Raw genomic sequence first — 25,428 nt, forward strand, 5'->3', positions numbered from 1 at the left:
GAGTCTTTTTGGATACAGTCCTAAGGCAACCTCGTTTTTTAATTTGCTGATACACCCGGTGATAGTGCTACTGGTTCTGGTCGGTCTCATGTACATAGGACTGGGGTGGATGTACCGGAGGGTCAAGAGACTAACGGACCAACTAAGCCAGAACCAGACAGCACTTCACGAACACAATCGCCGGAGGCTCAGGACTTGATTTCACCAAACCCTGAAGCCGAGGAAGATTCTAAAGACAGGACAATTCATGTGGGGGGGGGGATTCATGATGGAAAATCTCTAATTGATCTTGAGACCCTATGTGATGTATATTGGACTGGTGCGTATGAGGTTTTGGGAGGTACACCCTGCCCATCCTGAGACCTCATAGTATTGCATATAAATGTTTTTGGGTGTGGGTGGGTTGGAGGAGGGGAAGGGGAATTGTGATAGATGTTTTGTATGAATGGGGATTAGATTAGGACACGACAGGGACAGGGCCCCTCTGTTTGTCATTTGCCACCTTGAACCCTGGAATAGTGAAGTTCATAAGGGAAGGGCTGGATGTGTAGTGTGGCGGAGGTGTTCTCCACCGTTAGAATTTGGGTTCCGAGACATCACCCCGCTCTATGGAAGAACTGACCTGCCTAGTAAAGACCTACTAACCTGTCCATGGGAGTACCGCACCTACCCAGACTGAACACAAGATGTTAGCAAAAGTCGTACCTGAAGGTTGGCGCAGTAAAAGACTAAGGTTGCGAAGGTCAACCCGCTCCAGATTCCTTTGGGGCGGGATGGACTTGAAGATCGGCAGCATTGCTGAGAGACAGTAAGAGTGTGGTCACCCCAACCCCAGGGGTGGCTAACAACGGAAGACAGTCACCAATAAGGAAGACCAGTCAAAGACTGCAAGGGTCAAGCCGCTCCGGAAGTCCAAGATGACAGTAGGAGGGACTGATCAAGATAAAAGAGGTCAAGAAAGTTCTAAAGAAGAAGATGGTGTGCCCGGTGGATGGAGGAGTAGGTTACGGTGAACGGCAGGTCAGAGGAAACCTGGAGGGGTGATGTCTAGGTACCTAAGACCCTGTTGGACACTACAGTTCTTCCTGAACTATCACTGAAGATGGGGTTGAGGGGGAAGGGGAGGCAAATACATCTCAACCCTTCTCCCAAGATATTGTCGTATTCCCGACAACAGGGGGATTGTTGAGGAAGGGTTGAGACGTATGCATATATACCCATACATGCATGCAATCACGTGCGGCCATGTATGGTATATATGCATACATGTACTACCGCATCCTGGGATGATGTTGATGTGCACAGATGTGCCAAGCATCTGTGCGCGTTTGCCCATGGGTGCCCACAGGGACTCATGGTGGCCCCTGTGGGAAATATATGCACCCTTAGCATATATACTGTGGCCCCCTTTTCTATATATATATGTATATGTATTTCCATAATCCCCCTTTATAATATGTATAGGGCAGTGGCCCCTTGTATACATGTGTATACATATTAGGATATGTATACATGTATATAACTGGGCCCCTTATGCCCCCTGATGTGTGTGTATTTGTCCCCTATGTTGGTGTATACATGTGTATGGATGTGCCCCATGCATCCATACACATATATAGATATATATTATATGATATTCCCCCCCTCCATACATCTGAAACCAGATGCATCGGTGTGAATGTCCCCCAAGCATTCACACAGATGCAATCTGGTTGATTGTATCAGAATGACCAGACTAAGGTCTGGTCATCCTGATAACTTCAAAGGACTCAGATTCCACAGAATCTGAGCCCTTTGATATAATTGTCACCAGCGCCGCTGGAGACAATTATACATGATAGAAGGAGAGGAGGTTTCTCCCCTTCTTCTATTATGCGCATTCCGGCAGCGAAATTAACATCTCGCTGGCCGGAATGCTAAATACCACAGGCGGGAGATCAAAGGCTTCCCCCGCCTGTTGGTATGAAAGCGCAGCCCCGATGCGCTCGTTCAGGAGACGCACGGGCCGGCGCAGTGACATCATCTCACTGCGCCGGCCCACGTGTCTCCAATAGTGGTGTGCGCGCGTGCGCCACCCTGTGGGCGGTGCGGCAGTGCGGGCCGTGGGATATAAATATCCCACGGACCCAGCACTGGAGTAGAAGAGCCGTGCCGCCCCCCCCCGCCGCTGAAGGAGATCCCCCTTAGACGAACGAGCGACCCCTGGACCAACGAGCATCAATCCTAAGTATCACTCCATATACCCTCCGGACCCCCCTGCATTACCCTCCGGACCCCCCTGCAATATACCCCACTACTCTCTCTCCCTATATACCCCCTACCACTCTCACCACTATATACCCCCCTATTACTATATATACCCCACTATATACCCCACTACTCTCTCTCCCTATATACCCCCTACCACTCTCACCACTATATACCCCCCTATTCCTATATACCCCCTACCACTCTCACCACTCACTATATACCCCACTACTACTATATATATATATATATACCCCACTACTATACTCCCCTGGTAACCCTATCCTCCCCTGGTAATCCTATCCTCCCCTGGTAATCCTATCCTCCCCTGGTAATCCTATCCTCCCCTGGTAATCCTATACTCCCCTGGTAACCCTATACTCCCCTGGTATACTCCCCTGGTAACCCTATCCTCCCCTGGTAATCCTATATACCCCTAATAACCCTTTAATGCTTTGAGGTCGGCTTACACCCGTGTAAGACCACCGTCAACCTTCGTCTACCCCATAGGGACAGTTTATAGTACTAGGTGGGTGGGCTGTTAATATTGAATGTGTGTATCGTATAGTTAGTTTATGGGCGGAATTGGGAACGTGTAGTGTAGTTGAGTACTGTATAATTAGTGCTGTATTGTTAGTGTATTGCGCAGTGTATTGTTAATAAATACTGTTATATTTGTATCTATCTGTGTAACGTGTAGTTATTGGCAATAGTTAGTAAGGCGCATGCAGCTAGTGTAGCGATCAGTGTAAGGCATAGTGAAAATATTGTTATTGTTATATAAAGGCATAAATAGGCGGAGTTATCAATAGCTGACTCCTCCTATTTATGAATATTAATTACCGATATTTACATAAATATTGGTGATTAATATTCCCCCTTTACAGAGACTCAATTATTAGGGGAACAGATAGGGAAATCTGTCACAAAGACCGTGATCGCCGAACAGTGTGCTGTCTTCCTGGCGCTAGAGTTCGACACATCGCGGATCGGATTGACAGATTACTGGGAGGGGCTGGAGATCCAGCGGTCATGGTCCATATCGGAACAAATGACAAAGTTAGGGGTAGGTGGAGAGTCCTTAAAAATGATTTCAGGGATTTAGGTCAAAAGCTTAGGGCAAGGACCTCAAAGGTAGTATTTTCCAAAATACTACCTGTACCACGGGCTACCTGTACCACGGGCCACACAAAAAAGGCAGCGGGAGATTAGGGAAATTAACAAGTGGCTCAAGAACTGGTGTAGAAAGAAGGGGTTTGGGTTCCTGGAGAACTGGGCCAACTTCTCTATCGGCTACAGGCTCTATCGTAGGGACGGGCTGCACCTCCCTGGGGAAGGGGCAGCTGTGTTGGGGAAGAAGATGGCTAGAAGGTTGGAGGAGTGTTTAAACTAGGGACTGGAGGGGAGGGTAATTACGTTACAGGATGGGAAGATAGTGCAGATAGAGACCGGGGGCAAGGTAGTGGGACTGGGGGAGGAATGGAAGGAGGGACTAGAACAGTTCAGAAGGAAAGATGTAGGGTAAAAAATATACATAAACCTCTCAAATGTATGTATACTAATGCCAGAAGCCTGACTAATAAAACTGGTGAACTGGAATTAGTGATGTGTGAGGAGGACTATGACATAGTGGGAATAACTGAGACATGGCTGGATGATAACTATGACTGGGCAGTTAATGTACAAGGTTACAGTCTGTTTAGAAAGGATCGTTAAAACCGGAGAGGGGGAGGGGTCTGCCTTTATGTAAAGTCCTGTCTAAAGCCCACACTCCGTGAAGATATAAGTGAGGGACATGAACATGTGGAGTCACTGTGGGTAGAGATACATGGAGCTAAAAACAACAATAAATTACTAATAGGAGTTTACTATAAACCACCTAATATACCAGAGTCCACACAAAATTTACTACTAAATGAGATAGACAAGGCGGCAAATCATAATGAGGTGGTTATTATGGGGGACTTCAACTACCCATTATAGACTGGGAAAATGAAACTTGTATATCTCATAAAGGAAACAGGTTCTTGGCAATAACCAAAGGCAATTACCTCTCCCAACTGGTTCAGGACCCGACTAGAGGGACGGCCATACTGAACTTAGTATTAACCAATAGACCTGACAGAACAACAGACGTGCAGGTTGGGGGAAACCTGGGAAATAGTGACCATAAAGTAATAGCCTTCCAATTATCATTCAAAAGAGCGTTTCTACAGGGAGGAACAAAAATACCAAACTTCAAAAAAGCAAAAAAAGAGAGGCCATAGGCCTAACTAAATGGGATAAAGTCCTCACAAATAAAAATACAGCCACAAAATGGGATATCTTTAAAAGCATCCTAAAATCTCATTGTGAGAGGTACATACCGTATGGGAATAAAAGGTTAAGGAACAAAAAGAAACCAATGTGGATAAACAGAACTGTAAAGAAAGCAATAAATGACAAAAAGAAAGCATATAAAACACTAAAACAGGAGGGTAGCACGGAAGCACTGAAAAACTATAAGGAAAAAAATAGAACATGTAAAAAACAAATAAAAGCGGCCAAACTAGAGACCGAGAGATTAATTGCCAAAGAGAGTAAAACTAACCCTAAAATGTTCTTCAATTATATAAATGTTAAAAAGTATAAATCTGAAGGTGTCGGCCCTTTAAAGAGTAATGAGGGGGGAGTCGCAGAGAGCGACGAGGAGAAAGCAAAGCTGTTAAATATTTTTTTTTCTCCAATGTATTCACTGAGGAAAATAAACTGTCAGATGAAATGCTGAATGTTGAAATAAATTCCCCATTAAAAGTGTCCTGTCTGACCCAGGAAGAAGTGCAACAGCAACTTAAAAAGATTAAAATAGACAAATCGCCAGGACCGGATGGCATACACCCCCGTATCCTAAGCGAATTTAGTAATGTCATAGCCAGACCCTTATTTCTGATATTTGTAGATTCTATACTGACAGGGAATGTTCCACAGGATTGGCGCATGGCAAATGTGGTGCCAACATTCAAAAAGGGTCCAAAAACAGAGCCTGAAAACTATAGGCCAGTAAGTTTAACATCTGTTATAGGTAAACGGTTTGAAGGTTTTCTGAGAGATGCTATGTTAGAGCATCTTAACGGAAATAAGCAAATAACGCCATATCAGCATGGCTTCGTGAGGGATCGGTCATGCCAAACTAATTTAATCAGTTTCTATGAGGAGGTAAGTTCTAGACTTGACAGCAGCGAATCAATGGATGTCGTATATCTGGACTTCTCCAAAGCATTTGACACTGTACCACATGAAAGGTTAGTATATAAAATGAGAATGCTTGGACTGGGAGAAAACGTCTGTAAGTGGGTAAGTAACTGGCTCAATGATAGAAAACAGAGGGTGGTTATTAACGGTACACACTCAGATTGGGTCACTGTCACTAGTGGAGTACCTCAGGGGTCAGTATTGGGCCCTATTCTCTTCAATATATTTATTAATGATCTCGTAGAAGGCTTGCATAGTAAAATATCAATTTTCGCAGGTGACACTAAACTGTGTAAAGTAATTAACACTGAAGAGGACAGTATACTACTACAGAGGGATCTGGATAGATTGCAGGCTTGGGCAGATAAGTGGCAGATGAGGTTTAACACTGACAAATGTAATGTTATGCACATGGGAAGGAATAATGCAAGTCACCCGTACATACTAAATGGTAAAACACTCGGTAACACTGACATGAAAAAGGATCTAGGAATTTTAATAAACAGCAAACTAAGCTGCAAAAAACAGTGTCAGGCAGCTGCTGCCAAGGCCAATAAGATAATGGGTTGCATCAAAAGGGGCATAGATGCCCGTGATGAGAACATATTCCTACTACTTTACAAATCATTAGTCAGACCACACATGGAGTACTGTGTACAGTTCTGGGCTCCAGTGAACAAGGCAGACATAGCAGAGCTGGAGAGGGTCCAGAGGAGGGCAACTAAAGTAATAACTGGAATGGGGCAACTACAGTACCCTGAAAGATTATCAAAATCAGGGTTATTCACGTTAGAAAAAAGACGACTGAGGGGAGATCTTATTACTATGTATAAATATATCAGGGGTCAGTACAGAGATCTATCCCATCATCTATTTATCCCCAGGACTGTAACTGTGACGATGGGACATCCTCTGCGTCTGGAGGAAAGAAGGTTTGTACACAAACATAGCAAAGGATTCTTTACGGTAAGAGCAGTGAGACTATGGAACTCTCTGCCTGAGGACGTGGTGATGGTGAGTACAGTAAAGGAATTCAAGAGGGGCCTGGATGTATTTCTGGAGTGTAATAATCCAGGGAGTTATTCTGATTGCCTGATTGGAGTCGGGAAGGAATTTTTTATTCCCCTAAAGTGAGGAAAATTGGCTTCTACCTCACAGGGTTTTTTTGCCTTCCTCTGGATCAACTTGCAGGATGACAGGCCAAACTGGATGGACAAATGTCTTTTTTCGGCCTTATGTACTATGTTACTATGTTACATGCGAAAACCAGAAGCGGAAAGAAGAAAACCAAGAAATTGAATCTCCGGAACCGCAAACACACATTTTTCCAGTTTAGCGTACAATTTATTATCCCGCAGAATCAGCAAGACCTGATGTAGGTGGTCTCGATGAGTCTTGAAATCAGGAGAAAAAATCAAAATGTCATCTAGACACACCAGTACAAATTTCCCCATTAAATAATAAAAAATGCTGTTCACAAAATGTTGGTAGACGGCCGGAGCATTCATCAAACCAAAGGGCATAACCAAATTCTCAAAATGACCCTCAGGGGTATTGAAGGCCGTCTTCCATTCGTCCCTGACCCTGACCAGGTTGTATGCCCCTCTTAAATCCAACTTAGAAAAAACCTTAGCCCCAACAATCTGGTTAAACAGGTCCGGGATCAGAGGAAGCGGATATGGGTCACGAATTGGGATACGGTTCAGCTCCCTGAAATCCAGACAAGGTCTTAAAGAACCATCTTTTTTCTTAACAAAAAAAAACCCAGCGGTAACAGGTGACTTTGAGGGTTGGATGTGTCCCTTTCTCAGGCTCTCACAGATATAAGTATGCATAGCGACTCTTTCAGGTTGGGAGAGATTGTATAAACGTGATTTTGGCAGTTTGGCGCCTGGGATGAGATTAATAGGGCAGTCGTACTCTCGGTGCAGGGGCAACTCCGGGACACCATTCTCGGAAAACACTTCCGAAAATTCTGAGAGAAAAGATGGCACAGTCTTGGTAGAAACCTCTGAAAGAGACGCCGTGAGGCAATTCTCTCTGCAAAACTCACTCCAACCATTCATTTGCCTTGCTTGCAAATCAATGGTGGGGTTATGTTTAGTGAGCCAGGGTAGCCCCAACACTAGAGGAGTAGGTAATCCGCTTAAGACAAAACATGACATATTCTCAACATGAGCGTCACCCACAGTCAAACGGATATTGTGAACTATGCCCTTTAACGATCTTTGAGAAAGTGGAGCGGAATCGATAGCAAAAACAGGTATATCCTTTTCCAAAGTGCATACCTGGAAACCATGCGTTATTGCAAATTGATTATCAATGAGATTGACAGCTGCTCCACTATCTACAAAAATCTCACAAACAATGTTCTTGCTGTCTAGCGCCACCCTGGCAGGTAGGAGAAAACGGGAACTACAAGTAAACGGCAAACCTTCAATTTCCGCATCAACCTTGCCAATAGTAGCAAATGGAAAGCTTCCAGAGGGTTTTTTTCTTTTCGTTTTTCTTTTATTACCCTCAGAAAACTCCATGAATCTCCTAGAGGGGCAAACATTAGCCAAATGATTTATACCCCCACAACAGAAACAAACCCTCCTCTGAGAGCTGAATCCTCTACTATCAGAGGCAAGCAAACCCAGCTGCATGGCCTCCTCCTCAGAGGGGATTGAGAGAGACTGAGACCCCTGCGCACTGAATGAGACAGCCCCACTGTCCTTGGACTGAATATGACAGGAAGGAGAAGTCTCCTCTCTCTCTCTAAGACGCCTGTCAATACGAACAGCTATCGACATGGCAGATTCTAACGAGGCTGGTCTCTCATGAAAAGCAAATGCATCTTTCAATCTTTCCGAAAGACCATGGCAAAATTGACTTCAGAGTGCACCATCATTCCAACCAGTATCAGCGGCCCATCTCCGAAATTCTGAACAAAATGTCTCTGCGGACTGTTTACCCTGGCATAAAAGACGCAGTTTAGATTTAGCCAGAGCAATACGATCCGGGTCATCATATATCTGCCCCAGGGCTACAAAAAATTCATCCACCGATCGGAGAGGCCGTGCCCCCACCGGCAGCAAAAAGGCCCATGACTGAGCGTTATCCCTGAGCAGCGAGATAATGATCCCCACCCTCTGCTCCTCATCACCAGAGGAATGGGGAAGTAGGCGAAAATGGAGTTTGCAAGCCTCTCTAAAGCGAACAAAATTCTCACTACCCTGGGAAAACATATCCGAAAACGAGATCTTAGGCTCGGAAAAAACTCCATGAACGTCAGCAGAAACGGTCACCTGAAACTGAGACAGTTTTACGGAGATCTGCTACCTCCAGTGAAAGACCTTGCATGCGGTAAATCAAGGCTGAAACCGGATCCATGCTTAAAACGGTTATGGCGGTTTATAATGTCACGGATAGTGTTGCAGAAAGCTGGAACTTATAAATAAACATCCGACTGGCTTGATCACAAACTAAGGAGCATATGGGTGAGCCCTATAAAACCCCTAGAGTTCTCCCTGACTTCTATGCCCATGCAAAGGTCTTTATAGTAGACGATTGCATGCCCAAGTACCTTATACTGTGTGACACCTGAAAACCCTATAACAGTGAGGGGACACGACCACCGGCTCCCTGCACTTAATACGGACAGAGTCAGGGTCACCTAGAATCAAGCCAGCAAGGAAACACAAATAAAGGAAAAGGACTTATCTGAGGAATCAGCAGTAGCAGCCTCCAGCAGTGAACAACTCATCCAGGAAGAAGTATAAACCGCAAAGTGAGGCAGTATGGGAGGGAATATAAAGGGAGACAATTAGTGTAAATAAGTGACAGCTGGGAGAAGGAAAGAAGATGACAAAGTGAAACCAAAACAAAGAACCTCATGCAAGAGGTAGAGAAGAACGTCTAACAGACCTTCTCACAGAACTGGCGGTGACACTTTTATGTTCTCTAGCATCAGATTATGATGTTCTGCAGCAGCTGAATTATGTATTAGGAGGTTCTGCAGCAGCTGAGGTGTGTATTATGAGGTTCTGCAGCAGCTGAGGTGTGTATTATGAAATTCAAATAATAGGGGCACATCCAAGAATAAGGACAGAGTGCCGGCTCACGGTATGCAGTGCATAATATGAAAGAAAGGAAGAATACCGAAACAGGAGCCGCACATCTAAAATGTAACAAATTTATTCAAGAAAACAGACACAACACAGAAAAAGTTAAAATCGTTGTATACAACAAATCAGGGCCATGTGCACCATATATCAGCACATGCCACCCTGGCTCACCACAAAATCATGAGCATACTCCCACATCAATAAGTATATAACATTATAAAGTGCATGTAATCCATCAATAATGAATAAAAGCTCAAATACTTAACATAGAAGTAACATGGTGGGGGGTATGCGTGGTGGTCAGGAAAAGAGCCCAACGCGTATCGCCAGGCTTGCTGGCTTCCTCACATGATCAGATATAAATACACAAAGTAATCAAATAATGATGGTCTTTACCTGTGTCTCAGGTCCACATGTGGAGAGAGGGGGTGGCGACCGCCTCGCTGACATGGAGGAGGAGAGAGCGGAGGGGGGTGGACGGCGTCTCAGACCCCCAAAACAATGCATGAATATGGCTAATGGGAGACGCCACAAGCAGACGGCGACCGGAACTGCCCATGCGTACGATTGAGCCGGCGTGTGCTGCGTTCCAAACACCGGAAGCAGCTGATCACGCAGGCTCGGAGAGCTTCTCCTGCGTGTCAGCGGCCGGGGGTGGCATGACAGAAATGGAGCGCATATGTGTGGAATACTGGGGGTGAGCGCACGGCAGCTGGAGTGGAGAGGAGAATAGAAGAATGAAGAAACAGGGAATAAAACTCCATTTATGTGTACCAGCAATAATAAATAATTAGAATCCCTGTATGAGACCTGGTACCAATGTTAGTTTACAGGATACAGAGTATACAGCAAATAGGAAAAGGAGGGGGCAAAAGTATGTGAAGCAAGGAGACGTACATGGAAGCACATTTGTGAACAAAATAAAAATAAATAAAATTAAAGTTAAACACAAAAACATAAATAAAACAAAACAAACATGTGTGAAAGATTTAATTTTGATCCATGCAAATAATCTAGTAGAGGATCAAATATAATAGTGAAGAATGCTATTAATGAACAAAATTCATTAGTGTAATAAAAAGGCGCCATTAAAGCCCTAAATTAACCCTATACTTATATCCTGTGATTAATTCATGTGCAGAATTGACCATCTGTCAATTTAGACTTGATATGTCAGTTATGCTACATGATTTGTGCCCAAAGTTATAAACACATGTGCCTCATTTTTGTCCCTTACCCCAACGTTCTCGTATGCAATTTATATTATTATTGCTATTTATGTTTTTTATATATTCTTTTACCTTATTTATTATTTCCCTTTTTTAGTTGTTTTTTATATTTGTATGTTTATTATTATTATTATTATTTTTTTTTTTATTTATATTATTTTTTTTTTTGTTAATAAAAATGATTATTTTTTTTTAAATTTTTACATTTTTACATTTTTAAAAAATTGTATTCCATTATTTTTAGTTTTTATTTCTATATTATATTATATTATTTTTCATACATATTAATTAGAATCTATTATTTTATTCAATTATTATTTTGTTAAATCTTATAGTATCCTAGATATTTCCCTGTTCCACACAATTCCAAAAAAAAAAAGGGGGAAGAGGGGGAGAGAAAAGATAAGGAAGGAAATTGGGTAAGAAAAATCGCTCCGTGCCATCACCCGCAGAACCCCACACCAAGGCCACATGGGTAAGAAACCATAACAGATGGTGGCATTCTGAGAGGTACTACATCGGGTAAGTGTGAACAACAATTAGACGTAAGACGAATCCAATGAGTCATTCAATGCAAGTCCAAACAGAAAGTGATGATGAGAATTCCTCATCCGTGGTAATCCGGAAAAATTCTTTCTACTCGACAGTATCTAGATCATTCCCGAACTAAAGTGCAGAGAGGGGGATCATCCGGTAAGCCCGAGATGAAAGGCCAAGTAATCACGTGCAAGACACGACAAAGATGTGCATCTAAGAAAAACAGGCAGAAGAAAAAAGTGATTAGAGAATTATATTATCTAGCATAAAAACCTGTGAATAGAAGTTCCTCATTAAGGCCCTGCGGAGACAAACAATCCAAATTATAAATCCATCGGGATTCCGCTTTGAGCAAGCATTGTGTTATATGTGTGCCCCTAATATTATAGTGGACTTTCTCCAAGCCCACCACCTGCAGGCTGTTGTACTTACCGCCATGATGGTCCAAGAAATGTGTTGCCACAGAGGTAAGAGATTTCTCCTCATCCGCCCTATCACGAGCGGCCAGGGTAATATTGGACATATGTTGTTGGATCCGCTTCCGCAGTTCCTGTGAGGTTTGCCCCACATACAGTTTCCTGCATGGACAAAGAGGTGTGTATTATGAGGTTATGCAGCAGCTGAGATGTGTATTAGGAGGTTCTGTAGCAGCTGAGGTGTGTATTATGAGGTTCTGAAGCAGCTGAGGTGTGTATTAGAAGGTTCTGCAGCAGCTGAGGTGTGTATTAGGGGGTTCTGCAGCAGCTGAGGTGTGTATTAGGAGGTTCTGCAGCAGTCAGAAAAACATCAGTGACTGGATAAAATCCTTTAGATTTCTGTTTCTGCACTTTGTAAATTGTCCCTGTCCTGTTCCTCTGCCAGCACGCATTGCACTGTGACCTGACTGACCAGTCCAGACCTGACCTGATCCTGCACCGTCACCAGACTTCAGACTAGTGCTGTGAAGATCTGCTCCAGGCCCGCAGCACATTCGGTAAGTCAGCATCGGGGAGGAGGTGAAGCAGGAGCATGGAGAAGGGTGACACTCTATATAAAAAGTAGCAGCAGCGGGCACAATTCATCGGGTAAGGCTAGGTAATCACTTGCCATCAGATTTTGGTATTCTATTCAAGCATACCAGCAGAATACCAGAATCGCCAGATCCAGCATATGCCAAACACTGCTGACACCTGCAGGATCCCATTCACAATAATGCGGTCATTCAAGATTGTTTTGCCCTTTGTTTTTGCGAGAATCTGCAACGGAGGCTTTTGCTGGAACCTCTGCAGTAGATGTGCACATACCCTAGGGGGTGCGATGGGTCACTCACAAGGGAGCCCAATTCAGATTATTGCCATGGGGCCCATTGATTTCTATGTACGTCCCTGCCTCTATCCCTTTGATTAAAAATGTTTCACTATGAGTGCTGGGGGAAGTCTGCAGATCGGCCCTTCAGCTTTCCACAAACACTGATGTTTTTTTCATTAAAATGAACAAAGCTCCCCCGACATGTTTCACGGCAGATGTGGAGTTTTCAGGGGTTTTGAGCTTGTGAAGACGAGCGCCGGGTTAATCAGATCTTTATAGTGGTAGAGCATACTCCCCTCCCCATACCCCCATTCATAGCTCTTCATGTCTAAATGACATTACCGATCCACCAATGAAGGAGGGGGAAGTGATCTACAGAACCCATCAGGTGCACCCTTCACCCAACATCATACCTGAGTAGACCAATGTGCCGCTAAGGTACGCGTCTGCGTGTGAAACTTAGAAGCGAGAAACATTCTCCTTCTTCTCATCGCTGCTTGGACCTCACCACTCGCTAGATTTCTCTCTACTGCACATGTTTTTTTAACTTAATACTTTTCTTCTTCAGAAGATCAAGCTCTTATCCAATAGGGTTATATCATTAGATGGAACAGGGATAGAAAATCCTTATTCTGATGGAACCTATTCTAATAATCCTTATGAAGTGTATTATGTTTATATAATTAATGCTATATATATATACACTCACCTAAAGATTTATTAGGAACACCTGTTCTATTTCTCATTAATGCAAATATCTAGTCAACCAATCACATGGCAGTTGCTTCAATGCATTTAGGGGGGTGGTCCTGGTCAAGACAATCTCCTGAACTCCAAACTGAATGTCAGAATGGGAAAGAAAGGTGATTTAAGCAATTTGGAGCGTGGCATGGTTGTTGGTGCCAGACGGGCCGGTCTGAGTATTTCACAATCTGCTCAGTTACTGGGATTTTCACGCACAACCATTTCTAGGGTTTACAAAGAATGGTGTGAAAAGGGAAAAACATCCAGTATGTGGCAGTCCTGTGGGCAAAAATGCCTTGTGGATGCTAGAGGTCAGAGGAGAATGGGCTGACTGATTCAAGCTGATAGAAGAGCAACGTTGACTGAAATAACCACTCGTTACAACCGAGGTATGCAGCAAAGCATTTGTGAAGCCACAACATGCACAACCTTGAGGCGGATGGGCTACAACAGCAGAAGACCCCACTGGGTACCACTCATCTCCACTACAAATAGGAAAAAGAGGCTACAATTTGCACGAGCTCACCAAAATTGGACTGTTGAAGACTGGAAAAATGTTGCCTGGTCTGATGAGTCTCGATTTCTGTTGAGACATTCAAATGGTAGAGTCCGAATTTGGCGTAAACAGAATGAGAACATGTATCCATCCTCTGATTCCAGCAGGATAATGCACCATGTCACAAAGCTCGAATCATTTCAAATTGGTTTCTTGAACATGACAATGAGTTCCCTGTACTAAAATGGCCCCCACAGTCACTAGATCTCAACCCAATAGAGCATCTTTGGGATGTGGTGGAACGGGAGCTTCGTGCCCTGGATGTGCATCCCTCAAATCTCCATCAACTGCAAGATGCTATCCTATCAATATGGGCCAACATTTCTAAAGAATGTTATCAGCACCTTGTTGAATCAATGCCACATAGAATTAAGGCAGTTCTGAAGGCAAAAGGGGGTCCAACACCGTATTAGTATGGTGTTCCTAATAATTCTTTAGGTGAGTATATATATATATATATATATCTCCATTCATTAGAAACTAGATTATCAGAGGGGATTATATAGTCCAAATTTATTAAACATAAGAATATATAGTCCAAATGTATAACTATATATCTATTATCATAATTATTATATAATCAAATCACTAAAATGTATAAATTACAGTAAATTATCAACATTTACTCCTTTCTGTGTATAACAATTATTTCCAATCATGTTATTATTTATCCTATTATCGATAATTTTTCTAGATATTTACAGTTGATTATTAGTTAGTGAAGCTCAGAAATGGAGGCATCGATGTCTCAGACCTGACAGAGAAAACATAAGGAAAAATTAAAAAGGCAATATACCAGAAAGGCAAATAAATAATATTTAATACCAAAGTGAAGCAGCTTGAAACTGATTAAAAATTTACAAGATTCTTCTTCAAAAAAACAACTGAGCAAAAAACTGTAATATCAAATATCGGTGGTGAAACAAAGAAAGAAGAAATGCTTAAAGTCAAACTATTCTATCAAGAGCTGTTTAATAAAAACAAATAGATAAATCCTTTGTTGAAGATGCCTTAAACTCTTTAGAGAAAGAGGAGCAAGAAATGCTCTGCAAGTACATCTCGCTAGAAGAATTGTCTGCTGTTTCGCAAAAAACAAAACGCCAGGATCTGATGGACTGAATTTTACTTAACATTCTGGAATGTATTGAAAGGAGACATTATGTCAATCTTCAAAGAAGCTTTAAATACAGAAGTGCTGCCAGAATTTTGTAGGAAAGGTATTGTGAGTGACTTTACTATGCAAAAAAGGCGAAAAATTGCAACTAGAAAATTGGAGACCAATCACATTCCTAAATACGGATTACAAAGTTATGGCCAAGTTGCTTGTGAACCGGATTAAAAAAGTAATTGGCAAAGTAATACATAAATACCAAGTGTGTGCAGTCCCAGGTAGAGGAGTTTGGGAAAATCTCAACATGATAAGAGACTGTATCTGGTATCAGAATGAGAGAAAACAAGATCTAGCCATACTATCCTTGGACTTTCTCAAAGCATATGACAGAGTGTCACATGAGTTTCTGTGGTTGGTGCTAAAGCAAATGAACTTTCCAGATGTTGTAATAAAACAGATATCATTGCTCTACAAAGAATCATTTAGCAAAAATCTTATTAATGGTTTTCTGTCTAGAAAAGCCTCTTTGTTTTCCGGAATCAAGCAATCTTTTTATTTGTGTTTTGGAACCAGTACTCCCGCTACTATGAAAAGACAAGGTAATCAAGGGTGTCTCTATACCTGGTTGTAATGGACTTGCTATTAAAACAGGGGCCTACGTACATGGATGAAGTCACAATCTTGTGTACAACAATATCTTCATTGAGGAGAGCCATACAAATTACGGAATTCATTTGCCAAGTGTCTGCCTTTTGTCTTAATAGAACAAAGTGTGATTGCTTTGCCATAGGAGATTAGAGAGAAGCAAATATCCCAGATCTAAAAATACAAAAAGAGCAGATAAAAATACTTGGAGTAATTTTTCGATGACAATAACAACATTCAAAATAGTTGGGAGGAAGTCAAAGCAAAAGTGAAAAAGAAAGTAGAGCTGAGAAAATTTGCAATAGAAGGGAAAAATTTGATCATTAAAGCCCTAATAATCCCACTTCTACTGTACTTGAATGTAGTCTTCCCTTCAAGTGATCAGTGTCTGAAATATATTCAGAGAGTAAATCTTTCAGTTTATTTGGAGCTTGAAAATGGAGAAAGTCAACAGGGAGACAATGTATAAACAAAAAAAGTTAGGAGACAAAGGGATACCTAGTATTAAAGAGGACCTTTCATCTGGCAAAAAATTGTGAACTAAGTATCATGATATATACAGCGGCGCCCAGGGATCTCACTGCACTTACTATCATCCCTGGGCACCGCTCCGTTCTGCCGAAATGTCCTCCGGTATGTTCGGTCGTTTGGTTATAGTAGGAGGAGACTGCCCTTGTTCTCCTGGCCAATCGCAGCACAGAGCTCACAGCCTGGGAGTTTGTTTTTTTCTCCCAGGCTGTGAGCTCTGCGCTGCGATTGGCCAGCGCTACAGCCTAGGAGAAGGAGACGCCCAGGAGGACAAGGGCAGTCTCCTCCTACTATAACCAAACGACCGAACATACAGGAGGACATATCGGCAGAAAATACTGGAGGACATAGCCCACGGATAATAGTAAGTGCAGTGAGATCCCTGGGCGCCGCTGTACAGATCATGACACTTACTTCACAATTTTTTGCCAGATGAAAGGTCCTCTTTAACAAAATTCTGTACCTGCATTTATTTTCCCTGTGCTTCAGGATGATTAAAGGAACTGAGAATACCTGGTCTTTTTTCCTAAAGTATGCAGCAGGACATTTGTTCCGGAAACGCCAATGGATACAAATTCCTTTAACAGTATCAGTGTTGCTTGTCCCACCAAGGCAATATGTATTAATTGAGAAGATCATTCTACAGTACTCCCTGTAGAATGAGACTGTTTGGATAATGCTAAAAAAATAATACATCTGAATAATAAGGAACAAGTCTGTCCAGTCTCAAATTATGCAAAAGCCATTCCAACATTCTTTAGAATGTTGGAAGCTGTATAATTGCGCTTACCTTTTGAACTGTTTAAAAGACAGCCTGGATGGTAATGCAGGATTGTCTACTGACGAGAGCCTTCCAGCACAGGAGAGGACTGGTGTCAATGGCAAAGTGTCCAAGAAGTGACTGTGTTATAGTTGAAACCTCTCTCCACGTAATGTGGAATAGTAAGTATGCACAGAACTGAAGGGTGTATTGCTGAAGCATACTTGTGATCTGGGCTTCTTGAATCACAAACTAGTAATGTATGGACTTTGTACTGTGCCGCAGACAGGTAAGAAGCAGGTATTATGGACTTTGGTGAACTGCTTGAAAAATGCATTATGGAAATACTTGATTGATGAAAAAGAATGCATCAAACTTGCTTTAAGTTAGATTTATGTTTTCTATTTATGTGACAGAAAACGTTTAGGTGTTAGAGCTGCTACATTGTGGAATATTGAATAGTAACTTTTGATGAAATTGTTTGATTTTAAGTTTTTTAGTTTTATAATAAAAATTTAAAGTTGGTTTTGTATGTCTCATAGTGCATAAGGCTGCCATTGTATTTATGCTGACTGTACCTGTCTTATGGATATGTTGTTGACTTGCACATACCCTGCTTTTGGCATACAACCTTTGTGTGATTGTTTGCAATAGGTAATAAAATTGCGCGTGCAAGACGAACATATTACATAGTAGATTTTTGCAATCGCTAATTTATGGCAAATATTCTGCTAAAAATTCACAAAATATCGTGAATTTGAATATTGCCTATGCCGCTTATCACTATAATACACGACAAAATGGGCTTTAGAACATATAACTGCACCATTGAACGGCAAATATATATTTATTTTGCCACTAATACACAGCAAAAAGGGCTTTAGAACATATAACTGCACCGCTGAACGGCAAATACTGTATATTTTACTTTTGCCACTAATACACGCCACAAAAGGCTTTAGAACATATAACTGCACAGCTGAACGGCAAATATATTTTTCTTTTGCCACTAATACACGACAAAAAGTGCTTTAATTTTAGCATTTCACCACACAACGGCTAATAAGCCCTTTTCCCCACTAATACAAGCCAAAAAATGCTTTTGAACATATACTGTAACTGCAACGCACAAGTGCAAATAAGATATAGAAATACTTCATTGTAATAAACCCTGTTAATGGCTTTAACACACCAATAACAAGAACGGTTTGCTGGAATTACAGAGCTGTATAATGGCAATTTTGGTCCCCAGTTAGTGCAGCAAGGTGTAATAGGATTGTTCCTATTACCCAGGCTGTAACCTCCCCTACTGAACCCTGTTTAACATAAATGCTGTAGAATGATTCCTCCCTATCCTTACCCTACACCTTGAATAATCTTGCCCTGCACTTGTAAATAGTTCTTTTAGCACAATTACGTTTTTTATAGCACTGTCCCTAGGGCCTGCTGATGTCTCTCTCTAAACTAAGTACACTGGAAAATGGCAGAATCCAAGATGGCTGAGACTATTTATACGGCAGCAGGGCGGGCTGGCTGCTGATTGGCTGCATGCATGGCAATATGGGTGATCCCGCCTTCCCAAAGTTCCTTGCTTCATGTCCTCACATTTTGTCACGAGGGTGTCAAGAGCCACGCCTGACTCCGTTATACCTGGGGTCAGGAAGTCGCAGCAGGTGGCTGCACGCTCGATGTACAAAGACAGTGCTGTTTCGTAATGGTAGCTTTCTGGGTTTGCCTTGCAACCCTTTTTGGCTCACTCAGGGATCCGTAGCTTCTCCTCCTCAGCTGTTTCTTGTCCAGCAATCCCAACCTCCTTATATTCCCATCTCCCACTTCTCTGGTTGCCAGATATAGAGCTTCCTGCCTGGACTTCTATACTGACCCACTGGAGCTGTGTAGTTGTGTTCCCTGGTTGTTGTTCCAGAACATTACCCTCCGGATCCCTGTTGGGCCTTGGTGGTCTGTTGTTGTCGCCCACCTGGGATTATATGTTTGTCTGTATTGTCTGTCCTCTCCTTGGTGTTTTCCTCTTAGTGTCAGTGATGCGGACTAGTGATCCCACGGCCCCGTTCACTACTCAGGGCTCATCCTAGGGAAAGCCAGAGTTTAGGCACGTGATCGGCGTACGGGTGAGGAACCCGTCTAGGGACGTTAGGGCAGTCAGGTGCCAGCCGCAAGGTGAGTCAGGGGTCACCACCTTTCCCTCTCCCTTGGACAGGGCCTTCCCATTTCCCTCCCTTTGCGTGACGCCGGTCATTACACATTTGCAGCAGCCATATTAGTAAAAAAATGCTATTTCTTACCATGAAGAGTGAGGAAATTCGGATTCGGTGCAAATCAAATTTTTCCAAAAATTCTGATAGAATTCCACTTCGTCAACTTTGATTCGCTCATCTCTAGTCACCACGTGTTGCTGCTCTCTGGAAGGGATGGTAAAACCTGGTGTACCCCAATAGTGATGAGCAGGAGGTGCCATATTCGATTTTGCGATATTTCACGAATATTCGATTGAATATTCGTCTTATCTTCGTCGAAAATTGAATATTCATCATTATTCTATTTATCGCGAATAATATGCAATTAAATTATTTGAGTATTGCAATTTAGATAATATAGTGCTATAATCTTTTTTTTATAGTCCAATTAATTTTTTTCTCTTCCGAACTTCAGATTTGGAAAAAAATTACACTATTAAAAAAAAATACTATAGCACTATATTAGCTAAATTGCAGTCTATATATGTATTTTACGAATATTCGCTATATTGCTATAACTTTGATTTTTAGAATATGATGAATATTCTAAAAAATGAAGTTATAGCAATATAGCAAATATTCGTAAAATACACATATAAACTGTAATTTAGCTAATATAGTGCTATAATCTTTTTTTTATGTCAATTTTTTTTTGTCTCTTCCGAACTTCAGATTTGGAAAAAATGTACACTATAAAAAAAATAATACTATAGCACTATATTAGCTAAATTGCAGTCTATATGTGTATTTTACTAATATTCGCTATATTGCTATCTATTCTTGTTTTAGAATATGACGAATATTCTAAAAAACGAAGTTATAGCAATATAGCGAATATTCGTAAAATACACATATAGACTGCAATTTAGCTAATATAGTGCTATAATCTTTTTTTTATAGTCGTTTTTTTTTCTCTTCTGAACTTCAGATTTGGAAAAATTGTACACTATTAAAAAAAATACTATAGCACTATATTAGCTAAATTGCAGTCTATATTTTACGAATATTCGCTATATTGCTATAACTTTGTTTTTTAGAATATGACGAATATTCTAAAAAACAAAGTTATAGCAATATAACGAATATATTCCCTATATTGCTATATATTTGTTTTTTAGAATATTCGTAATTTTCTTTCCATATGAAAACATGATTCTTTCCTGCTTAAGTTGCTTGTGGGCCAATGACTCATTGACCCACAAGAAAGAAGATCGATTTAGCTAATACATTGCACTATATTAGAAATATTCGCGAATTAGCGAAGTTGCGATATTTGTGATTAATATTCGCTATTCGAATATTCGCGCTCAACACTACACCCCAATGGGAAATAAGTCCAGAGGGTCAGGTTCTGCAGTAAACCAGGGTGCTTCTTTACTGGAGAAATTCAGGTGCAAAACAGTACAGGTGAGGCATTTGGCTGGCTTCTCCAGTCACCTCCCTGGCAGAAAAAGGGGATTGATGCTGAGGAAAGGCCTGCTCTAGCTGCCCCTCTTTCTCTTCAGAAGGCTGGTACCCTGGTCCAAGGCTGGTGATCCAGGGACTGTGGTAGCGTATCCCCATCTCAGCATCTTGTTCTGGTCATTCAGTAGTCTGGCAGAGTCTCCTATTCCAAGCACTGTTCCCTAACTGCAGCACACTAGAGGCTCTAACTGCTCTCCTTTTATATAGTTTTTGCTAGACTAGAACCTTCTTGTGGGAGGGGTGGAGTGGAGAAACTCCAGATACAAACAGATACATTGTTTCAGCTCCGTCTGGTATAGACTTACATTAGGGCTTCAATGATACTCAATAGTAACGACACAGCAGATTTTCCAGACAAAAACAAAGTTCCAGACATAACAACATAGCTAAAACCAGACATTTAAAAGGTCAGGCTGTCTGCTTTTTGGTGGTAAACAATTCTGGGTTTTTCCCTCCAAAACATGGTCTTCTTTAAACCCTATGGTAGTTGTGGAAAATTACCAGCTTCTCAATCAAAACCCTAACAGTCTCTTAGTATTCATTACCCTTTCCACAGAACCATGAAAATACAGTGATAATGAACAGGATATACAGTTGCAAGAAAAAGTATGTGAACTCTTTGGAATGATATGGATTTCTGCACAAATTGGTCATAAAATGTGATCTGATCTTCATCTAAGTCACAACAATAGACAATCACAGTCTGCTTAAACTAATAACACACAAAGAATTAAATGTTACCATGTTTTTATTAAACACACCATGTAAACATTCACAGTGCAGGTGGAAAAAGTATGTGAACCCCTAGACTAATGACATCTCCAAGAGCTAATTGGAGTGAGGTGTCAGCCAACTGGAGTCCAATCAATAAGATAAGATTGGAGGTGTTGGTTACAGTTGCCCTGCCCTATAAAAAACACACACCAGTACTGGGTTTGCTTTTCACAAGAAGCATTGCCTGATGTGAATGATGCCTCGAACAAATGAGCTCTCAGAAGACCTACGATTAAGAATTGTTGATTTGCATAATGCTGGAAAGGGTTATAAAAGTATCTCCAAAAGCCTTGCTGTTCATCAGTCCCGGTAAGACAAATTGCCTATAAATGGAGAAAGTTCAGTACTGCTTCTACTCTCCCTAAGAGTGGCCATCCTGTAAAGATGACTGCAAGAGCACAGCGCAGACTGCTCAAAGAGGTGAAGAATAGAGTTGAGCGAACACCTGGATGTTCGGGTTCGAGAAGTTCGGCCGAACTTCCCGGAAATGTTCGGGTTCGGGATCCGAACCCGACCCGAACTTCGTCCCGAACCCGAACCCCATTGAAGTCAATGGGGACCCGAACTTTTCGGCACTAAAAAGGCTGTAAAACAGCCCAGGAAAGGGCTAGAGGGCTGCAAAAGGCAGCAAAATGTACTTAAATCCCCTGCAAACAAATGTGGATAGGGAAATGAATTAAAATAAAATAAATAAAAATTAACCAATATCAATTGGAGAGAGGTCCCATAGCAGAGAATCAGGCTTCATGTTAGCAGAGAATCAGTCTGCAAGTCATAGCAGAGAATCAGGCTTCACGTCACCCAAAACTGGAACAGTCCATTGTCAGATATTTAGGCCCCGGCACCCAGGCAGAGGAGAGAGGTCCCATAACATAGAATCTGGCTTCATGTCAGCAGAGAATCAGTCTTCATGTCATAGCAGAGAATCAGGCTTCATGTCATAGCAGAGAATCAGGCTTCACGTCACCCACCACTGGAACAGTCCATTGTCAGATATTTAGGCCCAGGCACCCAGGCAGAGGAGAGAGGTCCCATAGCAGAGATTCAGGCTTCATGTCAGCAGAGAATCAGTCTTCATGTCATAGCAGAGAATCATGCTTCACGTCACCCAACATTGGAACAGTCCATTGTCATATAATTTAGGCCCCGGCACCCAGACAGAGGAGAGAGGTCCCATAACACAGAATCTGGCTTCATGTCAGCAGAGAATAAGTCTTCATGTCATAGCAGAGAATCATGCTTCACGTCACCCAACATTGGAACAGTCCATTGTCATATAATTTAGGCCCCGGCACCCAGACAGAGGAGAGAGGTCCCATAACACAGAATCTGGCTTCATGTCAGCAGAGAATCATGCTTCACGTCACCCACCACTGGAACAGTCCATTGTCAGATATTTAGGCCCAGGCACCCAGGCAGAGGAGAGAGGTCCCATAACATAGAATCTGGCTTCATGTCAGCAGAGAATCAGTCTTCATGTCATAGCAGAGAATCATGCTTCACGTCACCCATCACTGTAACAGTCCATTGTCAGATATTTAGGCCCAGGCACCCAGGCAGAGGAGAGAGGTCCCATAGCAGAGAATCTGGCTTCATGTCAGCAGAGAATCAGTCTTCATGTCATAGCAGAGAATCAGGCTTCATGTCACCCACCACCGGAACAGTCCATTGTCAGATATTTAGGCCCAGGCACCCAGACAGAGGAGAGAGGTCCCATAGCAGAGAATCTGGCTTCATGTCAGCAGAGAATCAGTCTTCATGTCATAGCAGAGAATCAGGCTTCATGTCACCCACCACTGGAACAGGCCACTGTCAGATATTTTTAGGCCCCGGCACCCAGACAGAGGAGAGGTTCATTCAACTTTGGGTTGCCCCGCAATATAATGGAAAAAGTAAAATAAAAATAGGATTGAATGAGGAAGTGCCCTGGAGTACAATAATATATGGTTAAGGGGAGGTAGTTAATGTCTAATCTGCACAAGGGATGGACAGGTCCTGTGGGATCCATGCCTGGTTCATTTTTATGAACGTCAGCTTGTCCACATTGGCTGTAGACAGGCGGCTGCGTTTGTCTGTAATGACGCCCCCTGCCGTGCTGAATACACGTTCAGACAAAACGCTGGCCACCGGGCAGGCCAGCACCTCCAAGGCATAAAAGGCTAGCTCTGGCCCCATGGACAATTTGGAGACCCAGAAGTTGAATGGGGCCGAACCATCAGTCAGTACATGGAGGGGTGTGCACAGGTACTGTTCCACCATGTTAGTGAAATGTTGCCACCTGCTAACACGTTCCGTATCAGGTGGTGGTGCAGTTAGCTGTGGCGTGGTGACAAAACTTTTCCACATCTCTGCCATGCTAACCCTGCCCTCAGAGGAGCTGGCCGTGACACAGCTGCGTTGGCGACCTCTTGGTCCTCCTCTGCCTTCGCCTTGGGCTTCCACTTGTTCCCCTGTGACATTTGGGAATGCTCTCAGTAGCGCGTCTACCAACGTGCGCTTGTACTCGCGCATCTTCCTATCACGCTCCAGTGCAGGAAGTAAGGTGGGCACATTGTCTTTGTACCGGGGATCCAGCAGGGTGGCAACCCAGTAGTCCGCACACGTTAAAATGTGGGCAACTCTGCTATCGTTGCGCAGGCACTGCAGCATGTAGTCGCTCATGTGTGCCAGGCTGCCCAGAGGTAAGGACAAGCTGTCCTCTGTGGGAGGCGTATCGTCATCGTCCTGCATTTCCCCCCAGCCACGCACCAGTGATGGGCCTGAGCTGCGTTGGGTGCCACCCCGCTGTGAACATGCTTCATCCTCATTCTCCTCCAGTAGTGGGCCCTGTCTGGCCACATTTGTACCTGGCCTCTGCTGTTGCAAAAAACCTCCCTCTGAGTCACTTCGAAGAGACTGGCCTGAAAGTGCTAAAAATGACCCCTATTCCTCCTCCTCCTCCTCCTCCTCCTCCTGGGCCACCTCCTCTTCCATCATCGCCCTAAGTGTTTTCTCAAGGAGACATAGAAGTGGTATTGTAACGCTGATAATGGCGTCATCGCCACTGGCCATGTTGGTGGAGTACTTGAAGCAGCGCAACAGGGCACACAGGTCTCGCATGGAGGCCCAGTCATTGGTGGTGAAGTGGTGCTGTTCCGCAGTGCGACTGACCCGTACGTGCTGCAGCTGAAACTCCACTTTGGCCTGCTGCTGCTCGCACAGTCTGTCCAGCATGTGCAAGGTGGAGTTCCACCTGGTGGACACGTTGCATATGAGGCGGTGATCGGAAAGGCCGAAGTTACGCTGTAGCGCAAACAGGCGAGCAGCGGCAGGGTGTGAACGCCGGAAGCGCGAACAGACGGCCCGCACTTTATGCAGCAGCTCTGACATGTCGGGGTAGTTGCGAATGAACTTCTGCACCACCAAATTCAGCACATGCGCCAGGCAAGGGATGTGCGTCAAACCGGCTAGTCCCAGAGCTGCAACGAGATTTCGCCCATTATCGCACACCACCAGGCCGGGCTTGAGGCTCACCGGCAGCAACCACTCGTCGGTCTGTTGTTCTATACCCCGCAACAAATCCTGTGCGGTGTGGGGCCTGTCCCCCAAACATATGAGTTTCAGAATGGCTTGCTGACGTTTACCCTGGGCTGTGCTGAAGTTGGTGGTGAAGGTGTGTGGCTGACTGGATGAGCAGGTGGAAGAAGAGAAGGAGGAAGCTGAGTAGGAGTCGGAGGCAACAGGAGGCAAAGAATGTTGCCCTGCGATCCTTGGCGGCGGAAGGACGTGCGCCAAACAGCTTTCCGCCTGGGGCCCAGCCGCCACTACATTTACCCAGTGTGCAGTTAGGGAGATATAGCGTCCCTGGCTGTGCTTACTGGTCCACGTATCTGTGCTTAGGTGGACCTTGCCACAGATGGCGTTGCGCAGTGCACACTTGATTTTATCGGATACTTGGTTGTGCAGGGAAGG

Source organism: Bufo bufo, chromosome 7 (genome assembly GCF_905171765.1).
Source record: "Bufo bufo chromosome 7, aBufBuf1.1, whole genome shotgun sequence".
Taxonomy (NCBI): domain Eukaryota; kingdom Metazoa; phylum Chordata; class Amphibia; order Anura; family Bufonidae; genus Bufo; species Bufo bufo.